We start from the raw sequence: 24,168 nt of genomic DNA, 5'->3' as shown, positions 1-24,168 counted from the left end.
GTGAACAATATAACGCGTGTTGAATGCTTAGCTGTCATGCCCAACGAAAAACTGGAAGAGTGCATCCCTCTATCCCAGGTCCAATTAAAATCCCACCCGGCTGCAGCGGCATCAGTTGCAGTCTTGCGCCGTTTAATTGGATGATCAGTGATCCTTTCATCCCTACACCAAAAAGGGGCTCAGCGACTGCAGTACACATGAACATCGCAGGTAAAGTGGAGGAATTCAAAAGGCATCCATCAAAGTTCTCACTAAGTGGTGAGAAAGGGGGCTTTGAAAGTCTACGTTAAGAAAGGGAAATTAAGCGTCGCACCGGTTTCACACTGCAGGTGATCTGCCAATACGGTTTCAAGAAGTAGCGGTAGTAAACCCGGTCTTGTCAGGGTTGTTTTAATTTAAATACAGTCAACTTTCCCCTGGAGCGTCATGGACGTGCACGTTGACGCATCATCACATGCAACTTTCATCATACTAAGTGTGATCCAGCCCCGCCACAATAAGAATCGATTTCAAAGCAAACAATTAATATTTTGTAGCCTGCCGCGTCCCACGCAAGCGCACACGGTTAGCCTCTTAGCTCCTAGGCTAGAAGACTGTGTGCTGATTGCAGAGAAAACGCTACTTTACCAAACATTTGACAGCTACCCGCAACTTAACCGCAGGTGGGGCGCACGCAAAGGCGATCTGCGGCGGCGATCGCTGCAGCACCCCGGCTGTGAAGCACCCCGGGAGCTGCCGCCCACACTGTCGCTCGGTGCCTCTGTCCCGGGTGTAAGGTTAGCCGCGTTAGCTCGCCGTGGAGGCTAACCAGCGAGCGGCAGCGGCTGGCGCTTGGACGCGAACCGCAAAACCGAGGCACATCGCCGCAGCGGGCTTCCAGCAGAAGGGCGATCGGAGCCGACCCGAGGCGCCCCTCGTCAGCGTGTGGCATTTAACGGCGATCGGACGGAATACGGACACCCGAAAAAGACTTACTCCGTTCTCCGAAGAGCACCCTGCGTCCCTCTCTCACTCCCCCTCAGTCTCAGCGACTCCGAGGCTCGCTCCCCTGGACTGAGGTACAAGCACCGCCTTTCTTGACGTCACATCACCAAGCAAAGACTGCGTGGAGAACAGAGTGCTGTCAAGATGGTTCATTGCCAGTAAACGCCGAATTGACAATCGTATATTACAGGCATTGATGCAAATTTCATTATGACAATTCGCACATAAATGGGTTTTCCCCGGGAAAATAAATATTAAACATGTTAGGAGACATTTTTGCTGCTTAATAAACTATTAGGCAATGTATTTTTTATTAACAATCAACGCATTGCCATTGACTTTAATAAACGTCCAATTAATTGAAACTGGGTGGACTATTTTTGAATTGCCAAAGTTTTAGTACAAAATCGGATGTATTTTCAAGCATCTATCTCGCTTCTCGTTTTGCCTTTTTTCCCCCCACAACTCCACCAGGGACTTGTGATGCGCGTCAAAAGGGGGCGGGTCCCTGTCCGCTGGTGTGGATACCCATTGGCTCAACCCGCATATCAGTCGCCTATGGAAACGGTTACGTCATGACACCCCCATGTACTCCCTCTCTCTCATGTCTGTGTAATAACTGGATTATTTAAGAGTTCACAGCAGCCTATGATGCAGGAAAAGCAAAGCACACACCAGCACCTCAGTGCTGCATCGCTGACTTTTTTATTCTCAGTTTCCCGATAGGCAACACTGACTCCTCCTAGACCCCTGTTAGTTCGTCCCCCTCCCTGCTAATCTAACCTGACGTCATTCTTTCCATGACGTAAGATTTTTTTTTCTCCTCTTCTTCGCCTTTAATGCCTGTGGTCTTTGTGATGAGGAGAGTTGTGTGAAATCCCATCAAGTGCATTTGCATGGAGATGAACCCCACAATTGTTGGTATAGTGAAGCAATGGGAAAGTTTAAAGGTGAGTGAGGTGCACGCTTAAAAGGGAGCAAATGAAAGCATAAAAACAGTCATTAGTGGTGGTAGATGATAAACAGAGAGGGGTCAAACCTCAGTGTGTAATACACTTGGTGTCTCGACATAATTGGACTTATCATTAACGCGTGCATTCGGCACACAGGGCCGCTCTGCAAACACAGGGAAAGTTCAACCATGCACAAACGTGGATGTGTGAGTTTAGAACTTGTTTAGGTTAGGAACTTGTGAGTCACGTGTAGGTCAAGTGGAGGAGGATTTGGAGAGAGAAGAAGAGGAAGCTCACAAGCAGGGTGAAAGGAGTGGAGATTGATGTAAGTTAGGTTGCGTAATTGAGGCATTTTAGTCGAAATGTGAAAACAGAAGCAAATTTTTAGCCAGGACAATTAACTGCCCCTGGATTTAGAGCAGTGCTTCTCCATTGTTTTCTATTACGTCCCCCCACAGGAAGATGTAAACGCCCCCCCCCCCCCCCCCCCAACTCTCTGCCACGACTGTAAATATACTGTAGTATCATTTGTATATAAAATTCTTATTATTATAAGTACAACTCTGTATAACATTGTGTTCTTATTAATATTAAAGAAAAAAGTAATCTAGATCAACTTACAATAAAGTGTTAAAAAACACACACACATATCCATTCTGTAAAAATAAACTACAGATAAATTTTTGGACCGTTTGATCCTGAAAAATAAAATTTAATAAAATCAGTAAAAAAAAAAAATAATAAATTCAAGGTGATTAGCAACATTAGCTCATTTGGACAATATGTCAAACAATTAGACCGAAAAAAAAAAAAAAATTAATAGAACAAAAATGACGTGGCATTAGACAGAGGAACAGTTTTTATTTTTGCTGCAGGCAGTATCAGCTCTTTTGCTATGGTGTGTGGTTATTTTGCACTGAGCAACTTGGTATGCCACCTTATATGATGCTGCCAGTGCTAGCTGGTTTACTGATGTAACACTGACAAAGCGGGAGGATTGTAGGCAAAATTTGGCACTCGCTGAAAAAAATATTTCCTGGTGTCCGCTGCGAACATTTTTAGACAAAGTAGACGGACTGGTCTTTCCTCGTCTCCCACTGTACTAAAAGTCAAAGCCAAAAGCTAAGTGCTACATATGCTTTGTCATATTTCCTTGTCTTAGCTTTTCATATCTCCAGTGCTCTTTGCTGTGCGCTCTTGTTTGGTTCAAAAATACTGTGCACACGCTGAAAATGAGAGTGGCACTGCCACCCACTAAGTGGATGTGCAATTACACTTTATTCTAGTTCGACAAAAAAGTATGTTCCTCAAAGTCACATGCGCCACCCCCAGCATCGCTTTTCGCCCCACTATTTGAGAAGTACTGATTTAGAGGTTTCTAGATTACATTACAATGCTGGGTCAAAAGTATTGGCACCCCTGCAATTCAGTCAGATATTGCTCAATTTCTCCCAGAAAATGATTGCAATTACAAATGTTTTGGTTGTAGTATCGTGATTTTGCTTGCAATGAAAAAACACTAAAGAGAATGAAAAAAAATAAAATGAAATCATTATCATTTTACACAAAACTGCCAAAATGGCCGGATAAAAGTAAAACTAATACTTGGTACTACAACCTTTAAACAAAATAATTGCGAACAACCGCTTCAGGTATCCATCAATGAGTTTCTTACAATGCTCTGCTGGAATTTTAGACCATTCTTCTTGAGTCAACTGCTCCAAGTGTCTTGAGATTTTGAATGGTGCCTTCTCCAAACTGCCATTTTCAGATCTCTCCACAAGTGTGTTCGATAGGATTCAAGTCTGGACTCATTGCTGGCCACTTTAGAAGTCTTCAATGCTTTCTCTCAAACCATTTTCCAGAGCTTTATGGGTCATTGTCCTGCTGGAAGACCCATGACCTCTGAGGGAGACCCAGCTTTCTCACACTGGCCCCTACATTATGCTGCAAAATTTGTTGGTAGTCTTCTAACTTCATAATGCCACGTACACGGGCAAGCAGTCCAGTGCTAGAGGCAGAAAAGCAACCCCAAAACATCAGGGAACCTCCACCATGTTTGACTGTGGGGACAGTGTTTTCTTTGAATGCCTCATTTTTTGTAAACTGTTATGTTGATGCCTTTTCCCAAGAAGCTCTACTTTTGTCTCATCTGACCGAGAACATTTTTCCAAAAACGTTTTTGGCTTTCTCAGGGAAGTTTTGGCAAACTCCAGCCTGGCTTTTTTATGTCTCAGGGTCAGAAGTGGGGCCTTCCTGGGTATCCTACTATAGAGTCCCTTTTCATTCGGACGCCAACGGATAGTACGGGTTAACACTGTTGTACCCTCGAATTGCAGGACAGCTTGAACTTGTTTGGGTGTTAGTCACGGTTCTTTATCCATCATCTGCACAGTCTTTCGTTAGAATCTCTCGTCAATTTTTCTTTTCCGTCCACATCTAGGGAGGTTAGCCACAATGCCATGGGCTTTACACTTATTGATGACACTGCGCACTGTAGAGACAGGAACAATTGGGTCTTTGGAGATGGACTTGTAGCCCTGAGATCACCCATGCTTCCTCACAATTTTGCTTCTAAGTCCTCAGACAGTTCTTTGGTCTTCTTTCTTTTCTCCATGTTCAATGTGGTACACACAAGGACACAAGACAGAGGTTGAGTCAACTTTAATCCATTTTAATTTGCTGCACGTGTGATTTAGTTATTGCCACCACCTGTTATGTGCCACAGGTAAGTAACAGTTCTGTTCGGTGCTGTGAATTACAAAAATTAGAGAAACATCACATGATTTTTCAAAGGGTGCCAATACTTTTGTCCAGCTCATTTTTGGAGTTTTGTGTAAAATTATAAGAATTCAATTATTTTCCCCATTTTGTTTTTAAATAAATGAAGATATTACTACCCAAGCATTTGTAATTGCAATCATTTTCTGGGAGAAATTATCTGCATTATCTGACAGAATTGCAGGGGTGACAATACTTTTGGCCAGAATGTAACTGTGTACAACCGGCGCCATATCATTGTCGCGTTAGAGCGCCTCGTTGTTGGCCTTGAGTGTGCTCACGTCATTACAAGAAGCAAGAGAGTGACAGCAGGCGCTTGGCTTTCATGAAACCAAAAATGGCCGTGTCTAAATGATGCGGATTCGACTGAACTGCATGTGAAACCAAGTGCGAGGCAGCAGAATTTACCATGAAAAGCACCAAATCTCCACCTCCAATCTATTTCATGCTTAAGACCCGCTGCAGGCTGGCCACACAAATGTCTGCTGTTTTTATTTATTACCCGTTGCTGATGTGAATGAAATCTTGATTTAGAGGTCTTTTTTTCACGCCGATGTGGTCTTGTTTGTAGACTCTGGCCCTTAGGAGAAACGTGCCACATGCTCCGAAGCATCTCGTGAACTACAGTAAATGTCAAGTGCCGTTTGTCCCTGTGCACGCTAATGTGTCGTCATCACCGTTAACTGCATGACTCACGTGGCAGTGTCATGGCGCACCCAAAAAAATCCCCCAGAAAAGAACTACTTGACATGAATGCTTTCACAGATTAAAAAATACAAGTGTGATGGAAAGAAGTGGTTTTCAGAATGAACCAAATTAGTCGTGGTTGCGGGCTGAACCCGACATAGAAAGTTAACTGCCAGGGGCAGAAGTGCCATGCACGGGATGAGCCAGCTTGACTAATAATTAAAGGTTAAACAGCAAATTCCAAAATGAGAACATGTCTACTGTCGCTCTTTTTTGGGGGTTTGTTTTAAAATGCCACTTCTGTTGCACTGGTTTATAAGTAATTTAATTTTATATGCTACTTGTAAAGTGTCAATTTGTATTTCATGTATTTTAATAAGCAGTGTTGGGAATAACGCTGTTATTTTTTCAGTAACGGGGTAATCTTAACTAATTTTTTCTGCTGTTACCGTTACTGACAGTCAAAAGCGTGCATTACTTACTCTGAATAAATTGAAGAAACTACCAGCCGTAGTGAGTCTACTCTGCTCTGTTTGTCATCTAAGACTTGGTGTGCGTTCAGGTTCGAGAATAGCGCACGTATTTTGTTTTGTGCTTTTTCTTAGCAAAGATATACCACACAGGACGTGCTGGCACTCTGTTTCTTTAATACAGTACTTCTCAAATGGTGGGGGCGCAGAGCGATGCCAGGGGTGGCGCGAGGGACCTCGGGGAACATGCTTTTTTTTTTTTTTTTTTGCCGTACTAGAATAAAGTGCACTTGCACATCCACTCCGTGGGTGGCAGTGGCGCCCTCATTTTCAAAGTGCGTGCAGTATTTTTGAAGTAAGCAAGAGCACACGGAAGAGACTCATGCAGAGCTGGACTCATGCACACGCAGCGACCCACTGACTTCTCCGGTTCTCACGTGTCCGGCCGAGAAGTGCCGTTTTCGGCTTGGGATCGTCACGACCACCGCCCTCACCTAGGGTTCTCCCTCGACCGCCGAGAATGCGCTTTTTTCGGGCCGTTTGCCTTTTGGCTTTGACTTTTAATATAGTGGGAAATGAGGAAAGACCACTGTTTACTGAGTCTAAAAATGCTTATAGCGGAGATTCTGAAGCAAAATCAGTTAAGACGCCACTTAAAGACATTAGACCTCAATCTCATTGATAAGCCACTTGATTGTTTTTCAGCGAAAACGTGCCAAATATTGCCAATTGTCACAATCGTCCCGCTTTGTCAGTGTTATATCAGTAAAACAGTGAGCACTGTGGTGAATCAGCGAAAATAAAAACTTTCCTTCTGTCCAAAGACACCCCCCCCCCCCCTTCTATTCAGTTTTGTTTTTTTCGGTCAAATTTTTTGGCATGTTGTCCTGAAGAGTAAATGTTTCTAATCATTTTGAATTTGTTATTATTTACTGATTTTATTACATTTTATTTTTCAGTATCAAATGGTCAAAAATGTACCTTGAGTGTATTTTTACAGTTTGGATGTGACTTTTTTTTTTTTACTTCAGGCAAATTGATGCGCGTTGTCTTTTCTGTTACAAGCAAAACAATGTTAATAAAGTTATACTTTATTATAAGTTGATCTATGTTACTTTTTTTCTTTAATAGAAAAAAAGGACACAATGTTAGGCTGAGGCGTACTTATAATAGTAATATTATAGACAAATGATACTATTTACAGTGGCGGCAGAGAGTTGGGGGGGGCGCGAAATATTTACGTCTTCCTTGGTGGGGCGTTACAGAAAATAATTGAGAAGCACTGCTTTAATAGCACATATAACTTCAAGATTAACACAAACGTACGACTCCCGGCAGGCCGTGTCGCTAACTCACTCCCGCATCATGCGAGCAAAACAATATTGGCGCCGTGTGCACTTTAGGGTGCCTCAGATAATTCTGTATCAGAATATTACAGCACGTACGTCTTATGACGTACTGTCAGCCAGCAAGAATGCCACTTCCATCTCGAGGACGGCAGACGCTTTGAAGGTGACGAGAGGAGTAGGGGGTCGAGGCTACCTGAATGCACCACCTGGATAGATGCGATGGAAGTGATTGTGATTGGCTGAGGGTTAGAGTCATGTGTCATGGTAAGCCAATCAGAGCCAGTGTTTTCACACACAAACCGGAACAGCGCGTGCGGCAAACACACACATGCAAAACAGATGCAGAGGGATATGATGGCAGAGCATTCAGAGGAAAATTTGTCCTTTACGAGGTGGAGATATAAACACTATTTCAAGTCAAAATACTTGCAGTAGGGTATGTCTGCTTGACCAGTTGTTTCAAGATCTGAGAGTTACCGTATATTTCGGACTATAAGTCACACCTGAGTATAAGTCGCACCAGCTATAAAATGCCCAACAAAGAGGAAAAAAAACATATAAGTCACACCGGAGTATAAGTCGCATTTTGGAGGGAAATTTACTTGATAAAATCCAACACATAAAACAGATATGTCATCTTGAAAGGCAATTTAAAGTAAAAATACAATAGAGACCAACATGCTGAATAAGTGTACAGTGTTATAATGTTACATGATGCATGAACAACGAAATGCAAACGTCAATTATTCAGAAAACTATAGCATAAAGAACATGCTAACAAGTTTAACAAACCATCAGTGTCACTCCAAAACACCCAAAAAACACAATGACATAATAATGCGTTAATAATTTCACGCATAAGTCGTGTAACTATGAAACTATGAAAAAAACTGCGACTTATAGTCGGAAAATTACGGTAGATTTAATTGATTGAACTCACTTTATATTGTTCACTGCTGATTGTTATTTACTTATATTGTTTACTGTTTATTTTTGTTCCACTTCAAGTGTAGGATAAATCTGTTGCTGGTGAGGTGCAATAAATATTACAAGGTTCGATAACACAATTACCTGTCTGTTCTTCTCTATTCAACTGACTCGAATATTGCTCAGAAAATATCGAATTCTTTGACATACAACAACTTATTTTTAAAGTCACGGAAATAATTACTTTCCCTGGTAACTAGTTACTTTTACTATAGAGTAATTCAGTTACTAACTAAGTTACTTTTTGGAATAAGTAGTTAGTAACTACAACTACTTACTTTTTTAAAGTAACGTGCCCAACACTGTTAATAAGTACCACGTGTTGGACTATAATTAATTTTATTTCAATTTGAATTGAATGAAAGAATGAATGAAAAATCATCTTTGAAAATCCATAATCGTCAGACAAACGGGTATAAAAAATATTGGGGCTTAAACTAGTTGCTAGAGGTACACCATTTTCCAATGACTGCCTGTTATCACTTCCACTAATGACTGTTATTTGAGATTATTTTGAGTCAGTAACGCCCCATTCAGACTTTTGACAGAGGAGCACGGTACATTCTGGTACGAACACTCGATGACGTGATCACTTCCATCCATCCCGGTGATCTTATCACATGTTTGAAAAGCTGGCCGCTTTCAAGTGCTTCATCTATTCACACTGGGAACAATGTCTTATTCAGTGAGGATGGAAAAAAAAGTGCATGACACAGCACAGCTCATCAGAGAGGGAAAAAAAATACATTTTTACATGCTGACTGGAAAGAGATGTTGTTCCCCTTTAGGTCAAGCAAGCGGAAAATAACAATGTTGCTTTTCTTACTCAAGCACTGTATGAATATGGCTTCCTCGAGGTCATCTGATCTTTCTACATGACACCGTTTCTCCAACGGACGTCGCTTTTTCCACTGGCTCAGCACTTTAGCACAGAGGGGAAGGCTTTTGTGGGCTTCCTCCTTTTCAAGAGGGAGGAGAAAAAGAGAAGTGTCGCATGTTTTGAGACACGCTCGATGATGTGTGGGCAAGGCTCGGAAAACACATCATCAAAGGTCTTGTTCATTGATCGTGTTTAGGCCAACAGGTCATTAAGCTTGCTGAAATGACTGTAATCACATTTTCCCCTGCTCATGGCAGCTCCAATTAATGCGCAAAGTGGCAGAAAAAAGACTGATAAGAATAAATGATACAGGTGTCTGAAAGCAGCGCTTGTGAGCGCCGCCGCACAAAGCTCCACTTGTATCATCGCTTCGATGGTGGACGGCCCATGTTTGTGTTTCCAACCGCCACAGGAATTTACTGCAGGCAGTCGCTAGGGCAGCCGCTGGGGGTCGAGCGTCCGACGGGACAAAGGCCAGAGTTGTCGGGCGAGAGGGAGAAAAAATGAAAAATGGGACAAGGAGTCATTGTGAAAGGCGTGTAGACTGGAAATAGGCATGACGTCGCACAAAAAAACGATTAATGAACAAAAACATGTTTTTTTTTCCTCGCTACTGTAGGTGGCGCTATACTAACGAATGGTGATGTGTTGGCATTTTTTTAATCTGAATGAAAAATCATCTTTCAATCCCATACATTATGATTGTGAATGAGCGCAACTATCGCCATCCATAGACTCCACCATCAGTTGACAAGACAACTCCCACAGACTTTGCACCATGCCTTCCTGTAGGGGGCCAACCCATAGAGCGTTGAGGTGGCTTTCACCTTTCACTGTGATAAATTTAAACACACTCTGCGTTCTAAATAAGTATTTAGTCAACCACCAATTGTGCAAGTTCTCCAACTTGAAAAGATTAGAGAGGCCTGTAATTGTCAACATGGGTAAACCTCAATCATGAGAGACAGAAATTGAAAAAAAAAAAAAAAACTGAAAATCACATTGTTTGATTTTTAAAGAATTTATTTCCAAATTAGAGTGGAAAATAAGTATTTTGTCACCTACAAACAAGCAAGATTTCTGGCAGTCAAAGAGGTCTAACTTCTTCTAATGAGGTCTAACGAGGCTCCACTCGTTACCTGTATTAATGGCACCTGTTTTAACTCATTATTGTTATAAAAGACACCGGTCCACAACTTCAGTCAGTCACACTCCAAACTCCACTATGGCCAAGACCAAAGAGCTCTCGAAGGACACCAGAGACAAAATTGTACACATGCACCAGGCTGGGAAAACTGAATCTGCAACAGGTAAAACGCTTGGTGTAAAGAAATCAACTGTGGGAGCAATTATTAGACAACGGAAGACATACAAGACCACTGATAATCTCCCTCGATCTGGGGCTCCATGCAAGATCTCACCCCGTGGTGTCAAAATGACAACAAGAACAGTGAGAAAAAATCACAGAACCACACGGGCGGACCTAATGAATGACCTACAGAGAGCTGGGACCACAGTAACAAAGGCTACTATCAGTAACAAAATGCGCCGCCAGGGACTCAAATCCTGCACTGCCAGACGTGTCCCACTGCTGAAGCCAGTACACGTCCAGGCCGGTCTGCAGTTCGCTAGAGAGCATCTGGATGATCCAGGAGAGGACTGGGAGAATGTGTTATGGTCAGATGAAACCTAAATAGAACTTTTTGGTAGAAACACAGGTTCTCGTGTTTAGAGGAGAAAGAATACTGAATTGCATCCGAAGAACACCATACCCACTGTGAAGCACGGGGGTGGAAACATCATGCTTTGGGGCTGTTTTTCTGCAAAGGGACCAGGACGACTGATCTGTGTAAAGGAAAGAATGAATGGGGCCATGTATCGAGAGATTTTGAGTGAAAATCTCCTTCCATCTGCAAGGGCATTGAAGATGGTTGGGTCTTTCAGCAAGACAATGATCCCAAACACACAGCCAGGGCAACAAAGGAGTGGCTTCATAAGAAGATCCTGGAGTGGCCAAGCCAGTCTCCAGATCTCAACCCCATAGAAAATCTGTGGAGGGAGTGAAAAGTCTGTGTTGTCCAACGACAGCCCCAAAACAGCACTGCTCTAGAGGAGATCTGCATGGAGGAATGGGCCAAAATACCAGCAACAGTGTGTGAAAAGCTTCTGAAGCTTGTGAAGAGTTACAGAAAACTTTTGGCCTCCGTTATTGCCAACAAAGGGTACATAACAATGTATTGAGATGAACTTTTGGGATTGACCAAATACTTTTTTTCAACCATGATTTGCAAATACATTCTTTAAAAATCAAACAATGTGATTTTCAATTTTTTTTTTCCACATTCTGTCTCTCATGGTTGAGGTTTACCCATGTTGACAATTACAGGCACAACTACCTGTCTGTTCTTCTCTTTTCAACTGAATTGAATACTCCTCAGAAAATTTCAAATTCTTTGACATAAAACAACTTCTTTTTAAAGCAACGGAAATAATTACTTTCCATGGTAACTTGTTACATTTACTATAGAGTAATTCAGTTACTAACTCAGTTACTTTTTGGAAGAAGTAGTGAGTAACTATAACTAATTACTTTTTTCGAGTAACATGCCAAACACTGGTGACCTTGCCTCCCTGCCTGAGTCTGTTTCGCCTTGCTGTTTGATTGCGGTCGACCTGAATAAATTGCGCCGAGTTTGGCCTTTTGGCCGGGATTTCGAAGTCTGCCAGCCCGGGGCATTGGAGCTGCTCCGGCGCAGGTCCGGTGGTCCGGCTGGTGCGATTCTGGCAGTCTGGCTAAATTTTATTGTAATTTTAAGTTTTATTTTATTTGTATAAAAATGTATTAATCGGGATTTTATGAGGGAACGACTTTGAATTTTTTGATGTCGCTGCAGATGGAGACTCATATATGCCCAAGAGAGGTGTCTGTTTTGGTTTTAGGTCGCTAGCGGCTTTTGTTTTGAAAATACAGTGCCCTCCATAATTATTGGCACCCCTGAAAAAGATGTGTTTTTGCACCCTAACAAGGTTCCCAGGGCCTTTGGAAGCGAAACAGACCCACAGCATCGCTGACCCACCCCCATACTTCACAGTGGGTATGAGGTGCTTTTCAGCATGCGCATCTTTCGTGGCACGCCAGACCCACTTAGAGTGTTTGTTGGCAAAAAGCTCAATCTTGGTCTCATTTGACCAAAGCACACGGTCCCAGTTGAAGCCTGGGACCGTGTGTATTTTTGTGTGAGCACCTCATACCCACTGTGAAGTATGGGGGTGGGTCAATGATGCTGTGGGGCTGTTTCGCTTCCAAAGGCCCTGGGAACCTTGTTAGGTGCATGGCATCATGAATGCTTTGAAATATCGGGACATTTTAAATTAAAATCTGTTGCCCTCTGCCCGAAAGCTGAAGATGTGTCGTCACTGGGTCTTTCAGCAAGACAATGACCCTAAACATATGGCCAAATTCACACAGAAATGGTTCACCAGACACAAAATCAAGCTCCTCCTATTGGCATCTCAGTCCCCAGACATTGTTTTGTTGGCAAAAGGGGGTTGTACAAAGTATTAACACCAGGGGTGCTAATAATTGTGACACACATTATTTGATGTCAAATATTTCTTTATGTGGGATTTTTCCCCCACTGAATGAATGCACTTGTATTGAAGGTTGGATTTTTACTCTTTTTTTCCATTAAGGTCCCATATTATTTGAATTAAAAAGATATATATTAAAAGCTAAGATAATCACATCTTTTTCAGGGGTGCCAATAATTATGGAGGGCACTGTATTTATTTGAAGTTTTTGATAATAGGCCCTCTACGGATCGGCCCCGAGCCCCATTAACTGATAGTGAAGTCTATGTGCCATCAATGGTAGAAACTATGTCTCAATATCTCAACCCCTTTATAATTTAGTTGTCGTTCTTGAGCTCAGTGACTGCATTTTGTCCCGCGCCGTGACCATGAAACAACCTAGCCAGGGTTCAGCTTGCCGACAATAAGTCACCGCAAGTGCAAACTGTCAGGACAAAGCGTCCCACCCAGCCTAATAAGTGCATGTGTTAGTGAAAGACTATATAGGGTGTATAAATGTCTCTGTGTGTGTGGGTCCTCAGTACAAAAGTACCATAGAAGGGTGTTGGCGCGTTTCAGTTGCGGGCATGTTTTCCACCTTCTGTTTTTCGTCAATTGCCTCTGTATTTACTGCACGGCTGGCTACAGAATCTGGGGCACATAAATACAATTGATACCGCAAAACACGGATGAGAAACCACCTGAGATCCTGCATTTAGATCCGAGGAGAAGCCAAAATGGAAAACATAAAAACACACAGGACCAAAATAACAAGTGGTGCGTAAAAACAGCGGAAAGGGTTTGGAGCTGGAATAAATGAGACCAGAGAGGAACACAAGGGGACTTGGACAATTAAGAAACATTGTGTTTGCTGATCCAGGATCAATTCTTGTCAATTTAATTAGAACCTTGCGAATTTCTATGCCGACTAGCCTTGAAATGGGTTCAGATGGCAAAGACGGGGGCAGATCCAATGGGAACTCGGCGCCCTTTACACCCCATTTCTTTCCTTTCGCATGGGGGGGCTTTCCCCCGGGAGAGAGGAAGAGCCAGGAAGGGCATATCGTGCTTGGGGTGGTACAAGACCGCTCACACTCCACACAAACATACACTACACCTCCACCATGATGTAAACCCTCGGGAGCAGGCTGATAAATCTAAATTCAACTTTTGGTTGACAGAAACCTGGACTGAAAAACACATTTAATATTAATAATAACATAAGGGTAAGGAGTACTTACTGTAATTTTCGGACTATAAGCTGCTACTTTTTCCCCACTCATTTTGAATCCTGCAGCTTATTTGTTGATTGATTTTGGTTTATACTAGGGCTGTCAAACGATTAAAATTTTTAATCTAGTTAATCACAGCTTAAAAATTAATTAATCGTAATTAACCGCTATTCAAACCATCTATAAAATATGCCGTATTTTCTGTAAATTATTGTTGGAATGGAAAGATAAGACACAAGATGGATATATACATTCAACATACTGTACATAAGTACTGTATTTGTTTATTATAACAATAAATCAACAAGATTGCATTAACATTATTAACATTCTATTAAAGCGATCCATGGATAGAAAGACTTGTAGTTCTTAAAAGATAAATGTTAGTACAAGTTATAGAAATTATATATGAAAACCCCTCTTAATGTTTTCGTTTTATTAAAATTTGTAAAATTTTCAATCAAAAAATAAACAAGTAGCTCGCCATTGTTGATGTCAATAAGTACACCATGCTCACTCATGGTACTAACCCGTAAAATCAGTTGGACCCAAGCGCCAGCAGAGGGCCAAAAAACAAGTAAGAAGCGGACATTACATTGTACTGTCATTTTAATCTGTTTGAGCGGGGCATGTGCGTTAATTGCGTCAAATATTTTCACGTGATTAATTTTTTAAAAAATGAATTACCTCCCGTTAACGCGATAATTTTGACAGCCCTAGTTTATACACAAAAAATTTTAATCGTTTGACAGCCCTAACAGGAGGATATTTCTCTCAACGCAGCTACCTCCTTGAGTTCGAGAAATTCACACAGATTAATGTTATGCTAACTCTGATGCAGGGTGGACTTTCAGTAGCAAAATTAGTGGTGTGTTCCCCACCTCCACAACATTGACATCTTTTTACATTACTTGCAGTGGCTTCTGCTGGCAGGAAACAACTTCTAGTATCCCTTGTCTTCAAAGGGGGCGGAGGAGGCAGCATGTTGTATTTCTGTTGGGCTGTGAATGCGCGTGTGTCAGTGTGTGTGTGTGTGTGTGTGTGGGGGGGGGTCAAGTAATCAGCCAATCAAACGTGCGTTTGAGGGGGGAAAAATGGACTGGTACATTCAGCGAGTGAAAAGGGGTCAATGTACAGTGGGGAGAACAAGTATTTGATACACTGCCAATGGGTTTTCCCATTGACTGTGTATCAAATACTTGTTCTCCCCACTGTAAGTCTAAACATGATGAAAGTACTGTAATTCACTTAAAAATGGTCGGGTCAATTCTTCTTACAACATATGGGAAGACCGTCTAAATGACCAATATAACTGAAGCCATTATATAAAGCAAATAGGGTTGCTTAAAAGTTGGTAGGGACAATTTCAGCATCCTGAAAAGTTGGCAGTGTTATGTCCCTACCGTCCCTATGCAAACCTACGCCCTTGATAGAATGCAAATAAGGTTGCTTAAAAGTTGGTGGAGACAATTTGAGCATCCTGAAAAGTTGCGAGTGATATGTCCCTACCGTCCCTATGCAAACCTACGCACTTGATTAAAATACCCCGCTTGCCATAACCATTTGGTTATTTCTACTCCTCAGAACGTGAGAGCTAATACCTTCGAATACGGGGAGCGTGTGCCCCACGTTCTGAAATATTTAATTAGCTTCAGACGCCAATTCAATATTTAGAAACGTGACGGTCTAGATCACCACAACAATAATGGTCATTTTGTTAGCGGACCCTCGTCCAAAATACCGTACTTCGAAATCCTCATCTGAATTTACAACGAGTGATGTCAGCGCCGAACAAATGCTATGCTAGGAGGCGACGATTCGGGTCCAAGACACGCCATAAAGAACTTACGTCAATGTTACTATTAATGTCGTTTTTACAGTATAAGCCAGAGAAATTCCTTAACTTCAAATGCCTTCCTGTGTTTTTTTCTCCCCATTTTGATCTCCGTGCCGACGTACTCCAGGCGCAAACCTTCAGTAGGAGAACTGATGTGCTTTTCAAAATAAAGCGTGTAAAGGAACAATTTGTATTTGTCGTGCTATTTCAGACGACTTATGGTAAATAGTGCTTAAAAATGAGCTTCTTATATTCATTTAGACGTCATGATGAATAATACAAATTAATAATTAGAATGAATTTTACAAAAAAAAAAAAAAAAAACTCATCTGCGAGGTGTGGCAGCTTTTATTTGTGTGTGGCGCAGCGCCACAATTGTTAATATGTAGGGGAAAGCTTGCAAATACTATAACTAGCAATTAATGAAACAACTGGAACAGTAACTGAAGACATAATTAGCACAGAACATGCATTTTTATTGTTATTTATATCTGTAGCGCTGCAATGCATGCTTGGAGGCATGCTGGACGACAACAGTGTTGACAGCAGGTGGCAGCAGAGGTTGACTGTCTCCTCCAAGGGAGCAGTGATGGCCAAATGAAGCTTGTTGAAGCAATGAAGCTTTGCAGCCAATTGGTTCAAAGCTTTATTGTGTTGTTTTTGGCCTTAAGACAATATTATGATGCCAGTGTCAGAGTGTTACCGGTTAATATATTTTGGTGTACATATCTCATAATACAGTGAGAACCACTGCGGCTTATAGTCCAGGGCGGCTTATCGATGAACAAATGCCGTTATGGTGTCAAATTCTGTGGGTGGTGGCCAGTCAGGCGCGGTTTATCGTAAAAAATAAAAAATTACGGTATTCCATTCAGGTCCAATAAAAGACATGTAGATGTGGCCTAAAAACACCAGGAACAACCCTGTCATTACACAATGTTCCGTCACCACGACCGCTGACCGGCACACCCCCAACCCCCGATTTAGAGAGAGGTGGGGGGCAATAAGAGGAGGGGGGATTGGGCATGATCCTAGTGTAGCAGATGGATATGTCAGATATGCCTGCACGGCTTTATGGAGATGCTTATGGAGACGCTTAGTGGTAATGTAATGACCTCTGCGTGCATGTGTGTGTGTCATATACCCATTTGGTGAGGTGGAATTCTCTTAGCTGCAGTAAAAATGGCAGCAATGAATGTCTTAAATGAATGACTCGTAAATATGACCTTGTGATTAATCAATTCACACTTTGGCTGCCATTGACAGCCATACACGAACAATTAAGAGACTGACAGCATCATTTACATGACCGTTTGGCCAATCTTCAGCTCCCAATGCAAAAAAACAAGGTTTTGTACTGTCTAAAAAGACAGTGGGAAGTTCCTTTTAAACACACTCATAAATATGTGAACTCTTGACTTTTAGCATACAAAAAAACATACAATTTTCCTCCACCGTCATCTATTTTCTACTAATGGTTTATGGAAACTTTCCGCCCTGGTGTGTCACGTGACGTGCACCCAAGGAGTTTTCCGAGGTTTATGGGTCATGTGACACAGAGTCCACAGAGAGCAGACCGCGTGATTACCACCCGTAACCCAGTTTAACGACTAGCCTACTTTTGGCTAGCCCCGTTCCAGAACCACCCAGAGGAGTCCAAATAAGTCATGGCAAGTGTGAGCTCACGCCAGAGACCTCGCCCTAAAACTGAGCACAGGAGTGGGGGGGTTTACATCCAACCTCGCTTGGTCTTCAAGGTCTAGTTGGTCGAGGTTGGCGATATGCCCCTGGCTGAATTTTCAGGTTTACTTGAAAGTTTCAAACAAAAGGGAGGATGCAAGTGACTGAAAACATTCTCCAGAGCAGTAGCTACTGGCTAAAAAAGGCAAAAAGAACAGATGGGAGTACGGCACTAAAGTCTGCAAATCATCTTGAAGGTTGTTATCTGGATTTTCATGTTTGGATTTGTTGAACTAAGGCAAAAAGTCAGTTCAAGGCCTTGTTTTGGACGGTAGTTAATAACCATATTTAACATAAGAAAACTACACTGGGCTATAACTGTCATAGTTTATTTATTTATTTATTTTTAAACCCACCCCAAGAACAGAAATTTCTTGAAAAAATAAAGAACATGCTGAATAGGTACAGTGGTATGAAAAAGTACCTAAACCTTTTGGAATTATTCAAATTTTTGCATAAAATCACCATCAAATGTGATTTGATCTTTTTCAAAATCACACAGATGAAAAAACTGTGCCTGCTTGAACTAAAAGCACCCAAACATTTATAGGTTTTCATATTTTAATGAGGATAGCATGCAAACAATGCCAGAAGAGGGAAAAATAAGCAGTGTTGTTAATAACGACATGAGAATATAACGGCGTCACTAACGGTGTTATTTTCTTCAGTAGTGAGTAATCTAATTAATTACTTTTCTCATCTTGGCAATGCCGTTACCGTGACTGGGGCGGGAAAGGCATGCGTTACGATGTTGGTTGACTGCCGCGAGAAAAGTCTGGAAAAAGAGTGTGACGCCGTTGCAAACACGATGCTACTATGCTAGGTGGCTCCAATAATACCTGACTGTAGTCGATAGCCTACAAACTACGTCCACATGATGCTTCGGTAGATATCACATATATACAGAACTAGATGCAAATGACAGACACAGCGGAATTAGTGTTAGGGCCTCCGCCCCTTCTTCCTGAAGCCTTCCTCAGGTGAGGGGAGTTTGGCTGATTACAGGTCAGACGGGTGGAGCGGCCACAGCTGAGAGCGGTTTACATCAGCCAGCTTTAAAAGCCCAGCAGACGCACCACCACGTCGCCCGATCAACTCGTCTGGTTCCACCGTCAGTTGTTTCTTGCATTGCTTGGATACGTTCTCTGATCACCGGCTCACGACTTGTTTTTTCTCTTGCCCCAGGACCTGTTCTCTGCTTGCCCCTTGTCGGATTCCACGCCTGCCTCCTTCCGAGCTCCCTCGCCTCACGCCGGCTCAGCCACCCTGAACAGAGCACGCTACTACAACACTTCGTCCTTGGTGTCGCTAATAAAGCATTGCTCATCACAAGCCCTGTTTGTCTGCACCGTGATCCTCTCCTCCTTGCGCTCCCTAACAATTAGCAACATATGTAATAAAGAACTAGATGCGTTAGTAAACACCTGCCATCTTAAAGCAGTAGACTTCTCATGAAGGCTCTGTTGTAGAGAACCTTCCTGGCGAACCTAAATCACTTTTTATCTAAAATGCTCCTAAATCGGCAAAACTTAACTTAAATCTATCTTTAAATGATGAAACATTTTTAAAACTTACACATGTCGAAAATAGACAGAAGGGAACTAATGCAATAACGGGAGCAATTTTAACAACTTTAACGGGTGATTCACAACATTAAATGACTTAATTTTTGCCTTAATTTTGTGCCCAATCACTGATGAGTGGTCTAAAGCTGACCTACTCACTATAAAGCACACACCTGGTCAGAATTGTCTAGATGAGAAGCATTGTCTGATGTGTATCATGACTTGGTCAAAAAAGCTGGCTGAAGACCGGCAATTAAGGATAAGCTGGGAAAGGATACAAAACCATCTTTAAAAGTCTGGATGTTCGTCAATCGACAGTCAGAGAAGTTATCTACAAATGGAGAGAGTTTGGCACTGTTGCTTCTCTCCCAAGGAGTGGCCGTCCACCAAAGATGATGCCAAGAGTTCAGCGCAGAATACTAAGAGAGGTAAAAAAAAATACCCCTAGACTGTCTGCTACAGAAATCACTGGCACAGTCCAATATATATCTATGTGCACACATCAACTTTATGTAAAACTTTGGCCAGGAGTGGTTCATGGGAGGACTCCACAGAGGAAGCCACTACTGTCTAAAAAAAACCATTATTGCTCGTTTAATGTTTGCAAAAAGGCACCTGGACACCACAGAAGTTTTGGCAAATTATTTTGTGGACTGATGAAATCAAAGTTAAATTGTTTGGGAGTAACACAACGTCATCTGTGGGGGAAAAAATGGAACAGCTCACCAACATCAACACCTCATCCCGACCATGAAGCATGGTGGAGGGAGCATCATGATTTGGGGCTGTTTTGCTACCTCAGGGCCTGGACAACTTGCAATTATTAATGGAAAAATGAATTTAAAAGTTTATCAGTGTGTTTTTCAGGAAAACCTGAGGCCGTCTGTCAGACAGTTGAAGCTAAAAAGAGGATGATGATCCAAAACAGAAATAAATCAACTTCAGGATGGTTTCAGAGGAACAAAATGCACGTTCTGGAGTGGCCAAGTCCAGACTTGAACCCCATTGAGATGCTTTAGCACACAGGTGTCAAACCGATTCCAGAACAAAATGCACGTTCTGGAGTGGCCAAGTCCAGACTTGAACCCCATTGAGATGCTTTAGCACACAGGTGTCAAACCGATTCCAGAAAGGGCCTAGTGGGTGCTGGATTTGGTTCCAACCGATAACGCGCAGAGAGTTTAACCAATGAACTTCCTGCTGAAACAAGCAGCACCTGACAAAGTTTAACTGATTACACATGTAAAAGATCTAATTGGTGAAAAGGTGTCCTCTTCATGGTTGGAAAGCAAACCTGCACCCACTAGGCCCTTTCTGGAATCGGTTTGACACCTGTGCTTTAGCATGACCTAAAGATCGCGATTCATGCCAGACATCCCAGGAATCTGATCTACAGCAGTTTTGTAGATAAGAATGGGCCAAGGTTAGTCCTGATCAATGTGCCTGACTGATCTGCAGCTACAGGAAGCGTCTGGTTGAAGTTATTGCTGCCAAAGGGGGGGAGCACAAAATATTAAAAGTGATGGTTCACTTACTTATTTTCCCCCTTCAGTCATTGTTTGCATACTATCCTCATTAAAATATGAAAACCTATAAATGTTTAGGTGGTTTTAGTTGAGCAGAGCAGACACCTTTTCCATCTGTGTGATTTTGACAAAGATCAGATCACATTTGATGGTGATTTTATGCAGAAATGTGACAAATTCCAAAAGGTACAGATACTTTTTCATCCCACTGTATATTTAATGTTAACATAACAGGCTGATGGTTATTCAGCTAAATGACAAAAATACACATCTCAAAAAAGGGGTCTGAAAAATACAATACTGTAAGAACTTGTAATATAAAAGTATACATGTGATCATATTTTCACCCTCCTGTTGAGTCATCAACAATTTTTCTGGTTTATGTAGGTCACAACCACGCGACGCTCCGGGCTGCCAAAGCCAGCGTCCAGCCTCAGCCTGGAGCGTCGCTCGGTGGCATTGTACCGGCAACATCCATTATGGATGTGACCCAGTAATAATGGATGAGACCGGTGAGTAACCTGAGGATGCGGAGGGACATGGAGACTGCTCACAGCCTCGCGGTCTCCTTTTCCTCCTTTTCTTGGAGAACATGACGCCCGCACGGACACAAACAAACATGGAGGTGTTCTAATAAAGCAATACAGGAGTGTCAACAAGCGGTAAAGGAAGGGCAGGCTCGGGTTTTACAAGCTCGTGTCAAGTCGCAACGCTGTTTTGCTGTGATCTAATTAGCTTGAATCAATTCATTTGAACTTCAACTCTTTGGCTGCCTTTGACGCTAATAAACGTCCAATCCATTTCGAGTGGCAGCAAAAAAGCCCTCCTAGGATTTGACGACTATTGTCGTGAATGAGCTAAAATGTCGTTTATCCCACAGGCGACCATTAACTATCTGTGATGCGATCTTTAAAGTCAGCTGGCCGGCCACAATGGGAGCTCTGTGTCCAAACAGCTGCCATGGTCAAAACGCCCCCAACAGTTGTCGGAAATCTAATAGCGACACGGCCCAACTTCCAGTAGCAATCGATGACCAGCACTTTTGACAGGTGACACTGTGGTCCGCCGAATAGCGGGTGACAGATGGGGAACAGGGAGGCCTGTGTGTGTGTGTTTGTGTGGGCGGCGGCACTATCGAGTCTCATTCTCTGTCACGCTGACAACGGCACGCTTAGTCACACACCTGATGGACTGTGAGAATGTGTGTGTTTATTAGCATAGAAGCAAGATAGACTGGGAATCCCCCCCACTAGTCCCTTCGGGTGAAATTTGCTCTCAAGAAATGCGAAAAAAAAAACATTTTTCTCTCAACAACAACAAAATAAGAGGTCTTTTGTCCAAGACTGACTGTGACACTGATAATGCTGCAAAATCTCACTCCCATTTGGCACCTATCTTTTTGCACATTCTGTGTTGCTTCAGGAGAATAGTGCCGAGAGCCTGGAAGCGCTCGCTCGCGTGATGACATTAGAGCAGAATAATGCTGCGCATACTAATGACGGGATCCAAGCACCCCTCAATTTTTGTGAACGTATTCCAAGGTCACGTCACTTAACTCGTCCATTCAATCCCAGCAGATTGAAAATGTGACGTCTTTGGGAGGGTACTGTAAAATGATAAATGTTTCCATCAATCGTTGCAGACGGGACCCTGGCGAAGTTCCTCTGATTGGATCTTTGATTGCTGGCAGTGATTGATGACTCATCATTTGCGACATGAATCGTCCGTTGGCATGGGTGGGACAACACGACGGGAGTAGATGAGGTGGTGGAGGTGAAGAATTGCAGATATAATAGGAAATATTGAAGTTCCAATTACATATGCACCGATACCAGTATTGGCAGGGGGGCCTATCCGGCCCAAAATTGTGGTATTGGCGAGTACCAACAAAGAGGGCGCCGATACCATTTACCGGTCTCTCACTCTCAGTTGTGTGATGACACGTGATCACTTTGCATGCCAAGCAGCTATCGCTATTGGTCAGCTTCAGACCAATGAGAGCAGGCCAATAGCCGCTCTTAACCGATGCCGGGGCAGCTTTTTCATATGTAGGAAAAACAAAGGACCAATAGCCGCTCTTAACCAGTGCCGGGGCAGCTTTTTCATATGTAGGAAAAACTAACTATGAAATTAAAATGCCAGCGGTCCGGACATATTTCAGTTTATAATCTACGTCGAGTACAATAACTGCATGCAAGATTTGCGGCCTGAAAGTTTTGAGAGGTAGAGTTAAATCGGCCAGTTTATATACCTCGAACTTGATAAAACATTTGAAGACGAAACGTGAACGAACACAAGAGTTTGAGGCTACAACAGCAACTGCTACCAAGACAAAGGTCAGCTAACTTCGTCTACTTTACTTTTTATGTCTTTTACTGAAAGAAATGCCGCCGTAATTTGAGACCCGTTTCAAAAGTAGGGTTTTAATCTTTCAGAAATAGAAAGATATTTGTGTTTTTTTCATTGCAGGCAAAATAAATGAAGCTATTACTACCAAAGAATTTGCAATTGCAATCATTATCTGGGTCAAACTGAGCATTAACTGACAGAATTGCAGGGGAGCCAATACTTTTGCCAGCACTGTAAATGTATTCCATATTGGTTCAATACGGAACGACACTTTTAATTCCCAATTCGGAATGATTCCTTATTTCAAAGGACGGGTGGCAAGCCTATTCAAAAGTGCTGTAGAAGTAAGCAAAGTAAGCTAAACTAAGCTAAGCAGCTAGGTGTGTGTTGCTGGTGGTGCACAGAGAGGGAGGCTAACAGAGAGACAGGATGCTGTGGTCAATTATTACTACTAAATTTCATGAAAGTTGCACTCTTTGGTCTTGCCGAGCCAAAACTCAGGGTTTAAAAAAGTTTATACATGTTTTAATTTCACGAATTTGGCCTTTGAGAGTCAAAGGTTGATTTAACTATTGTCACTCATACCAGGTATGCAATAAAAAGTTCTACTGGACTTTGTGTGTGTGTGTCTATATAAATATATAAATAAATTTCAAACGAAGAATATTTTAAACTACTGAAATGCAAAGAAAACTGTTTTGGTCGGTTATTTCTATAACACATACAAAAACTGATTTTCATTCAGTTTATTCATTTATTTATTATTATTATTTATTTATCATTCATTTAATTCAGTAGTTTTTCAATAATTTGCAAAATAAAAGTTAACAAAAACAGCTCTAACCCCAACCTCCATCTCCTAATTTTTATTTTCCCTAATTTCCTCACATACTAAATGCCAAATCTCAATTTTAACTACTGAAGAACAAAGGATGTATATTAAAATTGGAGAATGTAAACATTTACTTTTTGTTGTGTTTTTAATAATAAAGATATGAGTAACATGCATTCAGAAAAATCAGTACAAATGACACAGTCAAATAAGTATTTAGTCAACCACCAATTGTACAAGTTCTCCTACTTGAAAAGATTAGAGAGGCCTGTAATTGTCAACATGGGTAAACCTCAACCATGAGAGACAGAATGTGGGAAAAAAAACAGAAAATCACATTGTTTGATTTTCAAATAATTTATTTCCAAATTAGGGTGGAAAATACGTATTTGGTCACCTATAAACAAGAAGATTTCTGGCTGTCAA

At 41.9% G+C, this 24,168-nt stretch overlaps 1 protein-coding gene and 1 long non-coding RNA gene across 3 annotated transcripts in view; one reads left to right on the top strand and one right to left on the bottom strand.

Moving 5' to 3' along the window:
- atp2b1a (ATPase plasma membrane Ca2+ transporting 1a) overlaps window positions 1-24,168 on the bottom strand; it is a 140,500-nt gene that overhangs the window by 53,706 nt on the left and 62,626 nt on the right. For both annotated transcript variants that reach the window (XM_057854063.1, XM_057854065.1), the window contains exon 2: window positions 976-1,101. The gene's annotated coding sequence lies outside the window, so the exon portion shown is untranslated. The remainder of the gene's footprint in view (window positions 1-975; window positions 1,102-24,168) is intronic.
- Window positions 1,711-18,773, top strand: LOC130927926 (uncharacterized). The gene is made up of 3 exons (XR_009066554.1): window positions 1,711-1,934; window positions 18,476-18,581; window positions 18,656-18,773. It is a non-coding gene; the product is annotated as an uncharacterized LOC130927926 (long non-coding RNA).

This window comes from Corythoichthys intestinalis, chromosome 13 (assembly GCF_030265065.1).
Source record: "Corythoichthys intestinalis isolate RoL2023-P3 chromosome 13, ASM3026506v1, whole genome shotgun sequence".
In the NCBI taxonomy this organism is placed as follows: domain Eukaryota; kingdom Metazoa; phylum Chordata; class Actinopteri; order Syngnathiformes; family Syngnathidae; genus Corythoichthys; species Corythoichthys intestinalis.
The sequence above is the reverse complement of the archived record's forward strand: the minus strand, read 5'-3'. Positions and strand labels throughout refer to the sequence as shown.